The following is a 14,020-nucleotide window of genomic DNA, read 5'->3' as shown; positions in this document are numbered from 1 at the left end:
AACCTGTCGTAATATATATTATGCCAAGATTCATTGGAAAGCATGACCTGCATACCTAAGGTATCTACATAATTAAAGAGGATTCTGAGTTAATACTTACGACGTTTGCACTCAGGATTCAAAGATACAATGTTTGACTAACTTTATATAGATTACCCACCAGAGTAATGCTGGTGACGATTGATGGATATTGTGGTGCCTCATTTATTTTTATAGCTGTAAAAGCCTTTTTAAACAAATTCAACTAGATGCATTCATAAACATTGCCCAGTTTCTCGGTTCATTACGTAAGTAAGCATTTCATCGATGCATACATAAAACGAGGTCAATCGGGAAATATTGAAATATTTTATAAATGACGTCCTAATATTGAAAAAAAATCCTATGAGTTTAAACACCAAATTATGAATAATATAATGTTAAAGAGCTCCTTCTGTTCAAGTATTCCCATTTTTCAAACAATTATAGTTACTTGATTCCAGTTACGCTGATAATGTCATTAGTATTAGTTTCAATTACAGCATTCCTCATTTTTGATGTCTGCTAATTGTCTGGTCTTTCACTGTTTTCATGAGATATGAGTTCCCAATCCCAGAAGGCCCGTGTTTTTTGCACATAATGCAAGATAATTAGACACTTCGGTTATCTGACCTACTTTAAACATTTTATGTATAAGTGTTAATAGCCAAATTATCCCGTAACAAACTATACCACTGCCGACGTATTTAAGTTAGTAATTCAACTAGTACGTTTTATTGCAAATCTGAATAACAGCGAAAAGTCATCACAGACAGACAGCAGCACAATGAGGCATAATTTAAATAGTTATTAAGGGAAACATATTATTGTGATTCTATAGCGTCCTATAACATCTGAGTTCTAATAACTGTGTACAGTTGTGGTTCACACTGTCATTCAATTTAACTTGGGGGAATGTATTTAATTCAATCTAGTATGTGTTTTGTAAAACGGCGGTATTGTAGTTTAATATGCAACTACCATTTGAACTCGAGTGTTCTAAAAATACAAACACAATCAGAAAAATAACAAATTTAAATTAACTATAATTTGAAAGCATTTTTACTGGGACAGATTTTGACCTAAGATTAATTACGAATATATCTCTTTTGATATATTCAGATTTGAAAATCTGATTGAAATATTGATCTATGTCAGTTTCAGACGTGTCTTAATCTGTTGTACAGCGTAATTTATTTAAATATTTTAATCAGATTTTCAATTTTGAATATTTCAAGAAATATATATTCGTAATAAAATCTTTCTGTAGGAAAGAACACATTTCATAATATACGTCAATGGTCTTCATGTCAAAGAAATCGACATCTTAATTTACATGTAGCAATCATGCACGTATTTATTTGTTCCAAATCATTCAGAATTATTTATCGCTAAAACATTTGTTTCGTGTTTTTTTATTGATTTACACAAAGTTAACGTTAATATAATGATTGTGGCAGAAGGGTAATTAAATGACAGACGTTTATTATTGTATAAGTCAACGAACATGCAGTTTATCCCTGTGTGTTAAACTAGTGTCGCAAACAATTATCGGTTACAATAAACATGCATTTTTCGTGTTAATATCTAAATGCAAAGGACGACAAATTCCGCATTCTGCCTTCCCTGGTAAGCCTCCAATGTAATCGCTATTTCAACTCGTTTATGTTTTATACCACACGCTTCTTGAATTGTTTTCCAATCAAACATTCGAACAAGTTTGTTAAGTGTGTTCTTTAGATGTTACCTAATATGTATTATTCGAGTATGTGCTTGATCAAACATTTACAGAAAAGACACTCCACTAAATTAAAGGCATGGTTAATGTGATTATGGGATCGAAAAATGAGTCTCACTTGGTATGGTGTTGAAAAAGAGCATAATTATAACACTTTGAAACATTAACTTAAAATGCCGTGGGGGAAGATGGGAAGGTGTGCAATTAAAGAATATATTAGTTTCTACTCAACCTTATTACGGTCGACATTTACAAAGACTTTGACCCGCTGCAATTGTAACATGTACATTGAATGTGGACAATAAATAAATCTGGGGAAATACGTCAACAAACTGATATAATCTTTGTTATATCGACCATTTAATTGATTCCTAAATCTGCGTTCCGCAAAGTATCACCTGTTTCATGGCCTGGAAGCAAATATTTATATTGCATCAACCCATACTGTCTTTTTATAGATTAGTCTGTACCTCAAAGAGTAGTGCAGCTGTTGTTTCCGTCGTATTATATTATTTAAGTGAAGGTGAATTGTGGTGTGAAACGTCGTCCTATATTTTAATTGAAAAAAAACATAATTTTTCCAAAGAACTCAAATTATAAATGGTTAAGACAATTCTCCAGAATAAAAAAAAAATATTTTGAGGATAAAAGTGGTTTTCTTAAAGATAATGTGTTTTTTTTTCGGAAAACAATGGAGACATTAGCCAGAAACGCATGACCCTTGGAGGCAGTGTTTGGTGAATATACTGGCTGCCTTCATAAAATGTGATCCATCAACCCAAGATGGAACTTATTCACTCTATTTATAGTTGGCTTTCGCGTGAGACGACAAAGACACGCACGCTATATTACAATCGACGTGTGTCTTGAACAAATGATCTCCGATTCATATTAAACCCCTGTGACTTAATTAAGTTTATACATATCATGTTTTTACAGAATAATTGCTACGTTGGTATTTGGGGTAGGTGTGCTTTTTTGTGGAGGTATTGTTTATATAATTTCTGATATAATATTTGTATTTCGGGACTTTTTGTCATGCGTAAGCCTGTTGAGGGTCGATTTTAAAAAGAGGCCATGAACCTCACATGTAGTTTCTCCCATGACATGTCCATCTATAGAATAGCACTCGAATTATTTCCCTCTCATACCCGAGGAATTTCGGCCCAATTTTATGGACAAACAAATCTAGTACAGTTTTTAACGCTGACCACCTTGCTGAGACCGATTTGACAGTATCTTTAAGTACATAGAATAATGCATGTACCACTGTCTCATGAACCGAAATATGAATTAAATACGCGCCACAAAGCTGCAATTAAAGAGCTATATGCCCCATAATATTTATGATATGCTTCTTATTTCCTACTAGAATTATGTTTTATGTGAATTGTTATAACACAATGATTATTTACTTATTATTGTCATTTATAACGCATTCTGATAGCAATTATGTTCTGTTAGGTGCGCTAAAAGCAAAAACCGTTTCATTTTACCATGTCTGAATAGATGTCTTCACATTTTATGTCGTTCGTAAAGTGACGCGAATACTCTTTGCAACATTTTAAAGTACACACTGCAAAAAGAGGAACATTAAAAACTACATATTCAGAGCTAATGGCTCTTGTATCTGAATTCGTTAGTGTATGAAGTTGAAATGGAAAATGAATAATTAGATGAAATTGTGTCAAAAAATATAATTATTGTCTGAAGTGTTTAATGGCGCTATTCAATGTTTCGAATTGCGAATCAATGTGATGCATATATATCAGCACTGTTTTATGTTAAAAATATTGTTAGATAAATATTTACAACATCAATGAACAGAACTATTAGATACATGCATAAAATATATGACGTACAAACTCAGAACATGGCTTGAATGTTGTCTGTGTTTGGTGTCTATTGACGTTAAGCATTCCCTCGTTGAGTGCCTGCTAATCCTTGACACTTGTCTATCCTAGTCCATCCTAACAAGCTCATCGTTAAATCATCGACGCCTTTCAACTGTTCTATTAAACTTGTGAAGTATTTTGCTTATTGTTGCACATTCTTTTTTGAAATTAAGAGACCCCTGTTAGTAAATTGATATTTGATAGTTTATCAATCTTCGTATATTTTTAAGGCCATGTCGTAGCACTAATATTCCAACTAGTCACGCATCTAGGAAAGAGCTAAGCCTACAAAACCGTTAACCCAATTCATGCTTATATCTACGCACTTATACAGGAAGTCTCTCTATTAACAATGATGCAGAACATTGGCAACTCCAGCTTGGTTTTTCCTAAGCACCGTATGAATGATTCTTCTGCGTCAAAGCAGCATTTTAGAATACTCTTTGTTCATGCATGTTTTATTGCTCCAGTGGCTTTCTGTTTCGTTAATGAACCTCAATTGTTTTATTTGTTTGGCTGATAAATGAAGCGTTATAAATGAACCGTTCATTGGTTGGTAAAGTGCTTATCAAAAGGACACACGATCGATTTTATTCAACCTACTTTCCGGCTCGTTAAAAAATTCTTCATTTTATGTGTTTGTGTTTGTATTTTCGTTTTCACAACACTACAAATGTATGTCCATGCTGTAGAAGGAACCTTGATAGATATCCATTCCAAAAGTTTCTATCTAATCGTTCAATCATACCAAAAATGATTGCGAAATAACTTGTGCCTACACCAGACGCATCCGCTACGTGTTAAACCCAATATTAAAAGGAAAGTGGACGAAATATATCAACAAACTCATTAAAGTGTTATCAAATGATTTAGCTGGATCGTTAAATCGAAGCCAATGCGATCATTCTACAACTTTATAACATGTTTCATCGCCTGGATTGTGTCTAGAACGTTTTCTATTAATGTTGATCAGATCAAATTTTGAGCTTTAAAGCATGTTGCCTTATGTTTTATAATAGGTGTGTAAATATGTATTATGGCATGCATCGGTCTATGACTAAGAGCGTCCACAGATTATAATGATACTACGATGAGGGCCAAGACCAGGAATCACTAAAAGTGGTGTAAATATCGCAAGGTACCAATCGACATAATACATGTACTATGCTTGTACCTTCGGTATAACGGGAATATAACATCAACGATATTATATTCTATACAGACACAGCTATCAAGATTTCAAACTTCAACATTTAAATCAGTTCATAATGTATTAATTCTGCCAATTTATAATCAAAACCACTCATATATGTATATATGAACACAATGTTAAGAAATATAATGACAGGATTATGTTATATGCAGAAATTACATAAATAAGGTTTATTATCTACAAATGATAATAAGATGGATAACACCAATTTATGACCGCAGTTATCTGAACTGAATGTTTTATAAATGTGGATATCTGCTTGCAATAGAAATTCAAACAGCACCGGTTAAATTCAAATTAATTTGTTATATATATTCAGAGGTCTAAAAAAGAACCAGATGCCAGCCGAAAAACAAGCTATTCGGGCTATGTACATCTCAGCAAATTTCCGCAACATTTAAAGCAAGAATGCTTTAGCAGAGTATTGCCGTAAATGCATTATTTCTAACGGGAGCTGATATTACGATAGTGTCAATCTAAATTCCTTTTCTAGAATTGTGTTTGTGTTTTGGCTACAAGACCTGTCCCTGTACTTTCATTTGTATTGTTCTGAGTCTGGTTACTTTTCACGTACTAATACTCCTTTTGAGATTAAGATAGGCATATGCAGTAAAGTCTGCTATTCCTTTAATAATCATTTCGATCGCAAATTGTTTCAAAATGTTTCGTTATTAACTTTGCGTTGATCGTGGAGGCGGCTACTGACGTTTCGAAAGGCTGTGATGACGATATTAAAGTGTTTAGAAAATGGTTATTGTCCCTGTGGTTCAATTAAAATTCAATTGATTTTTAAACCTTTTAAAACACATTCGTTTATTGCATAACATTGCAATAATATTCAATATGTTATATCAAAATAACATTTATTCATGTTCATAATGTTGGAAACATGGCTAATTTAATTTAATTACCTCTCAAATTCTGAAAAAAATGTTTAAATTAGGTTTACGTTTAGTTTTATCAGTCTCTTTTGGTAGGTAAAACAACGATAAAGATGTTATATTTGTACCACTGATGTTAGAGGTTTAGATCCCTGTTAATACAAAATTTAACATTTTGTATCAGTACCGATCTGCATGATTGGCATATCGAACTGCTGAGGCTACACGCTCACCGTATGCAATTGTTATTGAGCTGTATCTTAAACAAAGTGTCTATCTGTCCTTAATGACAAGAAATGAAATTATCTGCTTGTACCTTAGGTCAAACTTAAAACAAATGATTTGGCGTGATCAGGCTCATAATTTGAAAGTTAAGGACGAAGGTTTTTGTTTCTATATTCTTTGCTTTTTTATTTCCTAACCCTTTCATAAAAAAATGTGATATACAAGAAAAAAACATAAAATGCCTAAGTATCCAAGACCATAAATACACTTCATTCCAGGCAGTTTCGTTCTTAAGAACAGCACCTTATGTCGTAACAGCGTTTGTTCACGTCGTATTTAGTGTATAACGTTTTTGTTGGTTTTTTTATTGTCGCCTTTTACTCGCAATTCACATTATGTTATAATATTAATGAAATAAATAGGTAACCGTTATTTATTTTGCGTGTCACTTCTTGAGTGTCTGTTTGGCTTTTGAGCCTTATCAATTATAAGTTTGCACTGTGTTTTACTTCCATTTGTTATTTCCATTTCAGTATCATATTATTGTCTTCTTTTGAATTCTAAATTTATAAACTTACTGTTTAATTTGTTTGACATAATGTTTGTATACTACTTAAATAAGCTTCATTGTCAATTAAGCTGGCAGCTTACATGGATCACTCTTCATTTTATTTTCAGAACATAAACCAAAACTGTTTTCTTTTAGAGAGGCCAAGAACACGTTCCGTACCATAACTCAGTTAAAACCATTTTTTTTATTTTTAAAACTTTCTAGTTATGACGTATACCCTAGTTTGCAAATGATCAGGAAAATAATATTTGAATATACAAAAATACCGAAACAGAACAACTTGTAAACAGTAGCTTACGGACAATTATCTAAGCATTATACGGTTTATACCTTTATAGAAATATAATTTTAACTGGCCTGGTTGCTTGCATTCATAATTACGACGTTATGTAGGAATTAAATGACATTCGTAATAACTTTATCACAAACAGGGCATCATGAATTCTTTGTCGCGCACAATGAGTCTTAAAATTGACAAGCAATATATATTCAGTGAAACCGTTATTGTATTAGTTTTTTTTACAGGGAAAGCAAGTGTGAACTCATATTTCCTCATATAATTAAAGCTCTATTTTTTATTTTATTTATCTAATTATATCTCAACAATCTTTCTGTATGGATAATTTCCATCATATATTTTAGAAAGGAGCTCATGAATAAAAACAATTATGTTTCTGCAGACACCAGGGCTTTGTAACGTATAACTCTTCCAAACAGATACTAAGGTGGGTCAAGTTGCTATTCTTCATTTTCTTTTCTGGATTGAACACAAAAATGACTTTTTTCGTTCTTGTTTCTGTATTTACAGCCTTTTCCCGAGAAGATTCTCGGAACCTTGTGAACAATTTGCAATTCGTTAGTGATACATATATATGTAGACATATATGCAAGAAACGCTCAAAGAGTTTGAAAACCAAATTTGATAAACGTTTATGGAACTTCGTAACTTCTTCTTTAATTTAAATTAAATTATGAATTCGATCATATCATGATAAAAGCAACGTTTGATGTTTGTTTCTTGGTAAGTCAGGGTAAATTTGCATTCGATATTACTGTTCTCGACCATTTCTAAAAACATAAAAAATTATTTTTTTTCCTTAAAATTGGTTATAATTATTGCGTAATCACGTTTATGAAATCAATCTTATATTTTGAGAAAAAGGCTCGTTTTGGTATATCATTCACGGTTGTGTTTAAAAGTCCTGAGTCAACAACCATTACTATTATTGAACATTTTATGGTTTGAACTAACATTGCTTGGGCTTTGATCCCAAACGTATCATGAACTTTCTGTTTGATAATTTAGAATTGACACGAATATTTATTGAAGCAAGCAGAAGACAAAGACTCATTGAATAAAATAGACACGCTATAATTTCATATTAGATGATTTTTTTTCTCAAACCATTTCATCATTTTGGTATGGAACATAACTATTCATCATTAACTAATGCCCTTAATTGTTTACAAGGAATGCAGTTCGTAATAAGTTAGTATGCAACTCGTTGAATAACATGGGTATAAAAACCCTGTGTTTTACTGCATTTTACAACTATTTGCACTGTAAGTTACTATGAAAATACATTTGCTCATTATTACATGGCTTTGCATTGATCGATTATATCGCTTATCACCACATACATTTCATTCCTCATAATTATCTAGTTAAAGATAATGACGCTTTAATTGCTTATGTTAAAGCACAGCGATAGCAAAGTTTGTTTTAACAATTATTCTTATAGCAGAACAAAGATGTAAATCAATTTTGTATATGACACACAATAGCAGCACAATGATGGTCATCAATTTCGAGTGCTGTATGACAAAATAATTTTTTGATGAAATAATAAATGTCTTAGAAAGCTTTCGAGGACAGCACGTCTAGACAATATTGGAACTGTCATAAAATAAAACGTAAAGAAGCTAGGAAACATTTAGTTATGTCAGAGTCATTGTATAAATTTGACATTCGCAGGTGACAATGTAAATTTTATACGGGTTCGAGCCAGCATCGCACTGTGTTCGAGCGTAGCAGCATTACTGGTTCCAGTCTAAATGTGGTGACTTCATTATCACCTACAATATTCCCGGTGCGATTTGCAAAGTAAGTTTTCATGTTTTTATCTTTAATCATGATTTTCCTACAGTTTTCCCCGTAGTTTGCTACATTGCTTTGCTGAAAATTTTCACTCGAGAACATGTGCGACACGATATGCAAAAGTGCACAGAAACGGCTTTTTCCAGAAAGTTTCCAAAAAAAGAAAATTGAGATAATCACTAAATCATGATTAAATAGGCGAACAAAAAAAAACGTAAATAAAGTAGGCATACCTTTATTTTCTGCGTATAAAGTTACTGATGAAGAGAATAGAAAATGAATATGCCCACCAATATTTTTTTTTATAATTGAAGAAAAATAAAATATAGAAGTATCGAACTGCCTTCAATGATTGCGTAAACATTTCATGTTTTAAAAATCCACAGTTTAGAATTTTAAAACACAAATTTCGAACAGCTACGTTTTCTTTTTAGTAATTATTAGCGCCAACGCTATTTACTTGATTAGATACATCCCCGACAAATATATATATAGTATGTTTACAGATGTTTTAACAGTTTAATTTCTTGTTACAGAGTATGTCTAAGAAGAAACCTCGTTGGCGGAAATACGAACGGCGGAACGGAAGCGGCAACGCCAATATTGATATGAGAAACAAGTATAGTAGTCGAAATTATAAACCCAGATTCATAGCACAGGGCCAACGCCAATGACATTGAACACATAAACAATCACAAACCAGAAACATGAAACAACATCACAAAAATCCACAAATGACACACTACATATATAATTAAAAAAACGAGACCCCATAATGATTCAAAGAAATGGGGTTGCAAAAGACCTTTCGAAGAACACTCCACTTAATTTGTCATTCAAAACTCAACGCAACGTTACAGACATGCAAAAAAATAAAATGATAGATAAATGTTTCAAACAAAATATATTTCACGAAATGTATGTACGTAATTAATATGGGTGTAATTTTCTTTCCAGTTAAAAAAGAATTTCAAATAAAAGTTTATTTAAATGTGGTGTATCTTATAGTGTTTGTATATATTGAAGTAGACTCAAGTCAAAATGGTATTATCATATTGAACCTAAATACTGCCGCCATACAAAATACATACTAGATAGCATTTAAATACATTATAAATAAAATGAAAAATAAATATGAAAGACATGTACGTAAAATAATTATATAATAATGTATTGTACGGTAAACAGTATAAACCACAACAGTACAAAGTGCATATAACTGGGATGTTATTATAGCTTATAGAATCACAATAATTTGTTTCACTTTACAACTCTTAAAAATGCCTATATTGTACTGCTATCTGCTTATGTTGTATGTGCGCTGTATGTCTCTAATTATGTGTTGGTTAAGCGCTAATGAACACATAAAATAAATGTCAAAACCTGTTATATTGTGTGCTTTTAAAACATCTTTCTTCTGATTGCATTTAAAAAACAAACTTATTCAGATTAGTAATACAAATTATGTATTAGTTTAATCATTTACTTACATAAGTCGGAAGATATATAGTTTCTTACCAGAGAGCTCGGCTAAAAATACAAAATTGTTCGATGTCTAATGTTTGTCAAAAAATAGAAACGTCTGCTTCTTTTACAAAATTATTCAAACAACACGTACCCTCCCGGGTAGAGAACTCATATCTCATGAAAACAGTGAAATACCAGATAATTAACAGACGATAATATTTCATACTGTAATTGAAGTTATCACTAATGACATTCTCAGAGGAGTTGGAATCAAGGAACTATAATTGTTTGAAAAATGGGGATACTTAGAAGCAAAACTTTAGCCTTTCATTATTCATAATTTGATGCGGAAACGCCAAAGCATATTTAGCAATATCAAGAAAGATGTCATAAAAAATACTTCAGTATTTCCCGATTGGCAAAATTCACCATGTATTTCGTATGCATCGATGAAATGCTTCTTTATGTAATGCACTTTATATCCGGGCACTGTTCATAAATGCCTCTAGTTGAGATTGTTTAAAATGTATTACAAGCTAAACAAATAAAGGAGGCACCACAATATCCATTCATCGTCAGCAGCAATTATCTGATAAAAAATCTATATAGAAGCAAGTTATAAAATTGCATCTTTGAATCTTGAATGACGTTTAATTGAACTCAGAAAAAGAATCCTTTCTAATTTTGTTGATTGTAAATTAAGGTATGCAGATCACGCAAAATAAATGAGCTAAACATAACTAATACCTTTGCATTTCATAATTCTTTGAGACCACTAAAAATCTTGTTTGTACATTAAAACAGTTAGGCAAAATAAATTCAAACGCTCAGTGGATTAGTTTTAGTTATGTAATTGCCACAAAGGTATACACAATAAGGAACACGTTTTATTTAAAAAAAAAAAGATGTTTCCATTCAAATAAAGTTTGAGTTTAAAAAATAAATAAACACAAATGATTTGCACTGTTCAAAAGAAAGTAGTCAGAACTCAACCGTCTAGTTTGTATGGTTACACTGGCTTGATTTCAAACATTTCATTTAAACACGCATAATTGCTATCATAATTATATTATTTATTACATCGAACAGAGGTACTAATTGAACTTGACTTGATTACTCTCACCACTACATGGTAAATAATAAATATATTTGCACATCAGAACTTGGCATTCTATTGCACCATTATGCCAGCTTATCATCGCGAACGTTTCATACGTAACAATTATCTAGCTGAAAAATGATGATTCTTTAAATGTTATTTATCGACCCTAGGAATTACTTCAATTATTTTAACAGAGGAACAAAAAAGTTTATTTAATTTATCGTTGTCAACATTACTATTTAATGAAATAATAAATGAGTTGAAACGATTTCAAATGAGGACAGCACGTCTAGACAATAATAAACTGCAATCGACAACTTAATGTTGTTTGAGCTGTAAAGTTATATTTCAGAGAAATGATTTCGGGAATAGTAGGTAACACTCGTCTGTATAAACGGTCGATATCAGGTTCCAGCAAAGTATCTTCATTATTTCGAGGGATACCGATATTGAACTTGAAGTAAACACCATATCGTATTCGAGCGAAGCACTATAACAGGTTCGAGGTTGGATTGAGTCAAGCTCCAAATCGAATAATCGACACTTAAATAATTCTTCAACTCTTCAATGTAATTTAAATGCAACGTAAAGCATATATTAGTAATTCCTGGTATCTGTTTTTGTTAAGTTTCGTGACACATAAAAAAAGGAAAATACATTTCAGAACATACGTCAATGGCTTAGATGTCAAGGAAATTGGACCTAATATACATCTTGCAATCATGTACGTATATATCTGTTCCAAATCATTCAGAAGTACTTAATCGACTGTTGACAAGGAAAATTGGTTTGTCATGGCACACGTTTTATGTACATGGATATGTTTTTCAACGTACAGTTTAAATTCTCATTATTGCGGTAAAAGAATAATTGGTGTTAAAACGTAATTGCCGAAAATTACCAATTTGACCACACAATATTTTATTGTGTTGATTTTCGAAGTGGTGTTTATTGGTCTTTATAATATTTATGGATAAATCATATGTGTTTCTAGTTTCTAAGATTGTTTTGATAGTTTGAATGACACAAAAGGAAACATAATGATTGTGGGAGAAGTGTTATAAAATGAGTAATGCTCATCATTGTTTATTAAAATAACATGCAATTTCTCCATGCATGCCAAAATAGTGTCATAAACAATTATTACTAACAATAAACATGCATTTGATGTGTTTATATCTAAATGCCAAGGGCGACAACTTCCGCATTTTGCATTCGCTGATAGGCTTTCTAGAATAATCGCTGTTTTATGCCACACACTTCTTGAATTGTTTTGCGATCAAACAATCAAACAAGTTTGTTAAGACCTTTCTGCAGATATTACGTAATACGTATTATTTGAGTGTGTTCTCGACTAATCATTTACATAAAAACACTCCAAAAAGCCCATCACTGCAATTAATTATAAACATGGTTTATGTGATACGAGTCTCAGTTTGAATGGTTTTAAACAGAACAATCAATATAACACTTTGAACAGCCATTCTACAATGACGAGGGGAAGTGGGGGGGGGGGGGGCAATGTAAGATTATATTAGTTTCTTCTCTATCAACTCTATTACTGTCCACATTTACAATGATTTTCACCCGCTGCAATTCTTACATGTACATTGTATGAAAACAACAAATAAATCTAACGAAATACGTCAAAACTGATATAATCTATGTTATATCGACCATTTAATGTACTTTTTAAACTGCGTTCCGCAAAAGTATCATTTGTTTCATGGCCTGGAAGCAAAACTGTTAATTGCATCAACCCGTACTGTGTTTTTGTAGATTAGCCTGTACCTCAAAGGTAAGTACAGCTGTTGTTTCGGTCGAATGCTATAATTTAAGTGAAGGTGAATTGTGGTGTCAAACTTAGTCCTATATCTTTAATTGAAAAAGCATATTTTATTCCAAGAACTCAAATTCCAAATGGCTCAGACAATTCTCCAAAAAATATTTTTATGAGGATTAAAGTGGTTTTCTTAAAGATTGTTGTTGTTTTCTTCTGAAAATAATGGAGACATAAGTGAGAAACGCATGAGGCCTGGTGGCATTGTTTGTTGAATATACTGGCTGCCTTTATAAAATGTAAATATATTGATCTATCAAACCCTTATGAAACTTATTCACTCTTTTTATAGTTGGCAGAATCATGCACAATATATTGCAATCGACGTGCGTCTTTAACATAATCTCCTATTTATGTATAACCCCTGTGATCTAATTTGGTTTATACATATCATGCACTTGCAGAATAATTGCTACGTTGGTTTGATTAAGGAGTGTTTTAGGAGTAGTGGTATTGTTTGTTTGGATAATATTTGATAGAATATTTGTATTTCAGGGTTATGTAAGACGGGGCCCTTTTGTCACGCCTTAAGGTTAATTTCAAAAAGAGGCAATGAACCTCACATAAAGGATTCCCATGTCATGTCCATGTTTACAATAACACTCGGAGTATTGTCTCTCTCATACCCGAGGAATCTTAGTCCTAATTTTATGTACACACAAATCTGGTACATATTCTATTTTAACGCTTTCCACCCTTTGATAATGATGTTTGTAATATTTGCTGTGTTCTTTAATTCGATCTTGGTACCGTACAACTGTTTATTTATACAACGTTAGCTACAAGACTTGCAGCGATTGCTGAGTCAAGTTTGACATTATCTTGAAGTGTATAACACTGTTTTATGTACCGAAGTATGAATTTAGTACGCCCCACAAAGCTGCAACATAAGAACAATATGCCCCATAATATTTATGATATGCCACTTATTTCCAACTTAAATTATTTTTAGATGAACTGCTATTACACAAT

The sequence above is a fragment of the Mya arenaria genome, chromosome 11 (assembly GCF_026914265.1).
Source record: "Mya arenaria isolate MELC-2E11 chromosome 11, ASM2691426v1".
Classification (NCBI taxonomy): domain Eukaryota; kingdom Metazoa; phylum Mollusca; class Bivalvia; order Myida; family Myidae; genus Mya; species Mya arenaria.
The sequence above is the reverse complement of the archived record's forward strand: the minus strand, read 5'-3'. Positions refer to the sequence as shown.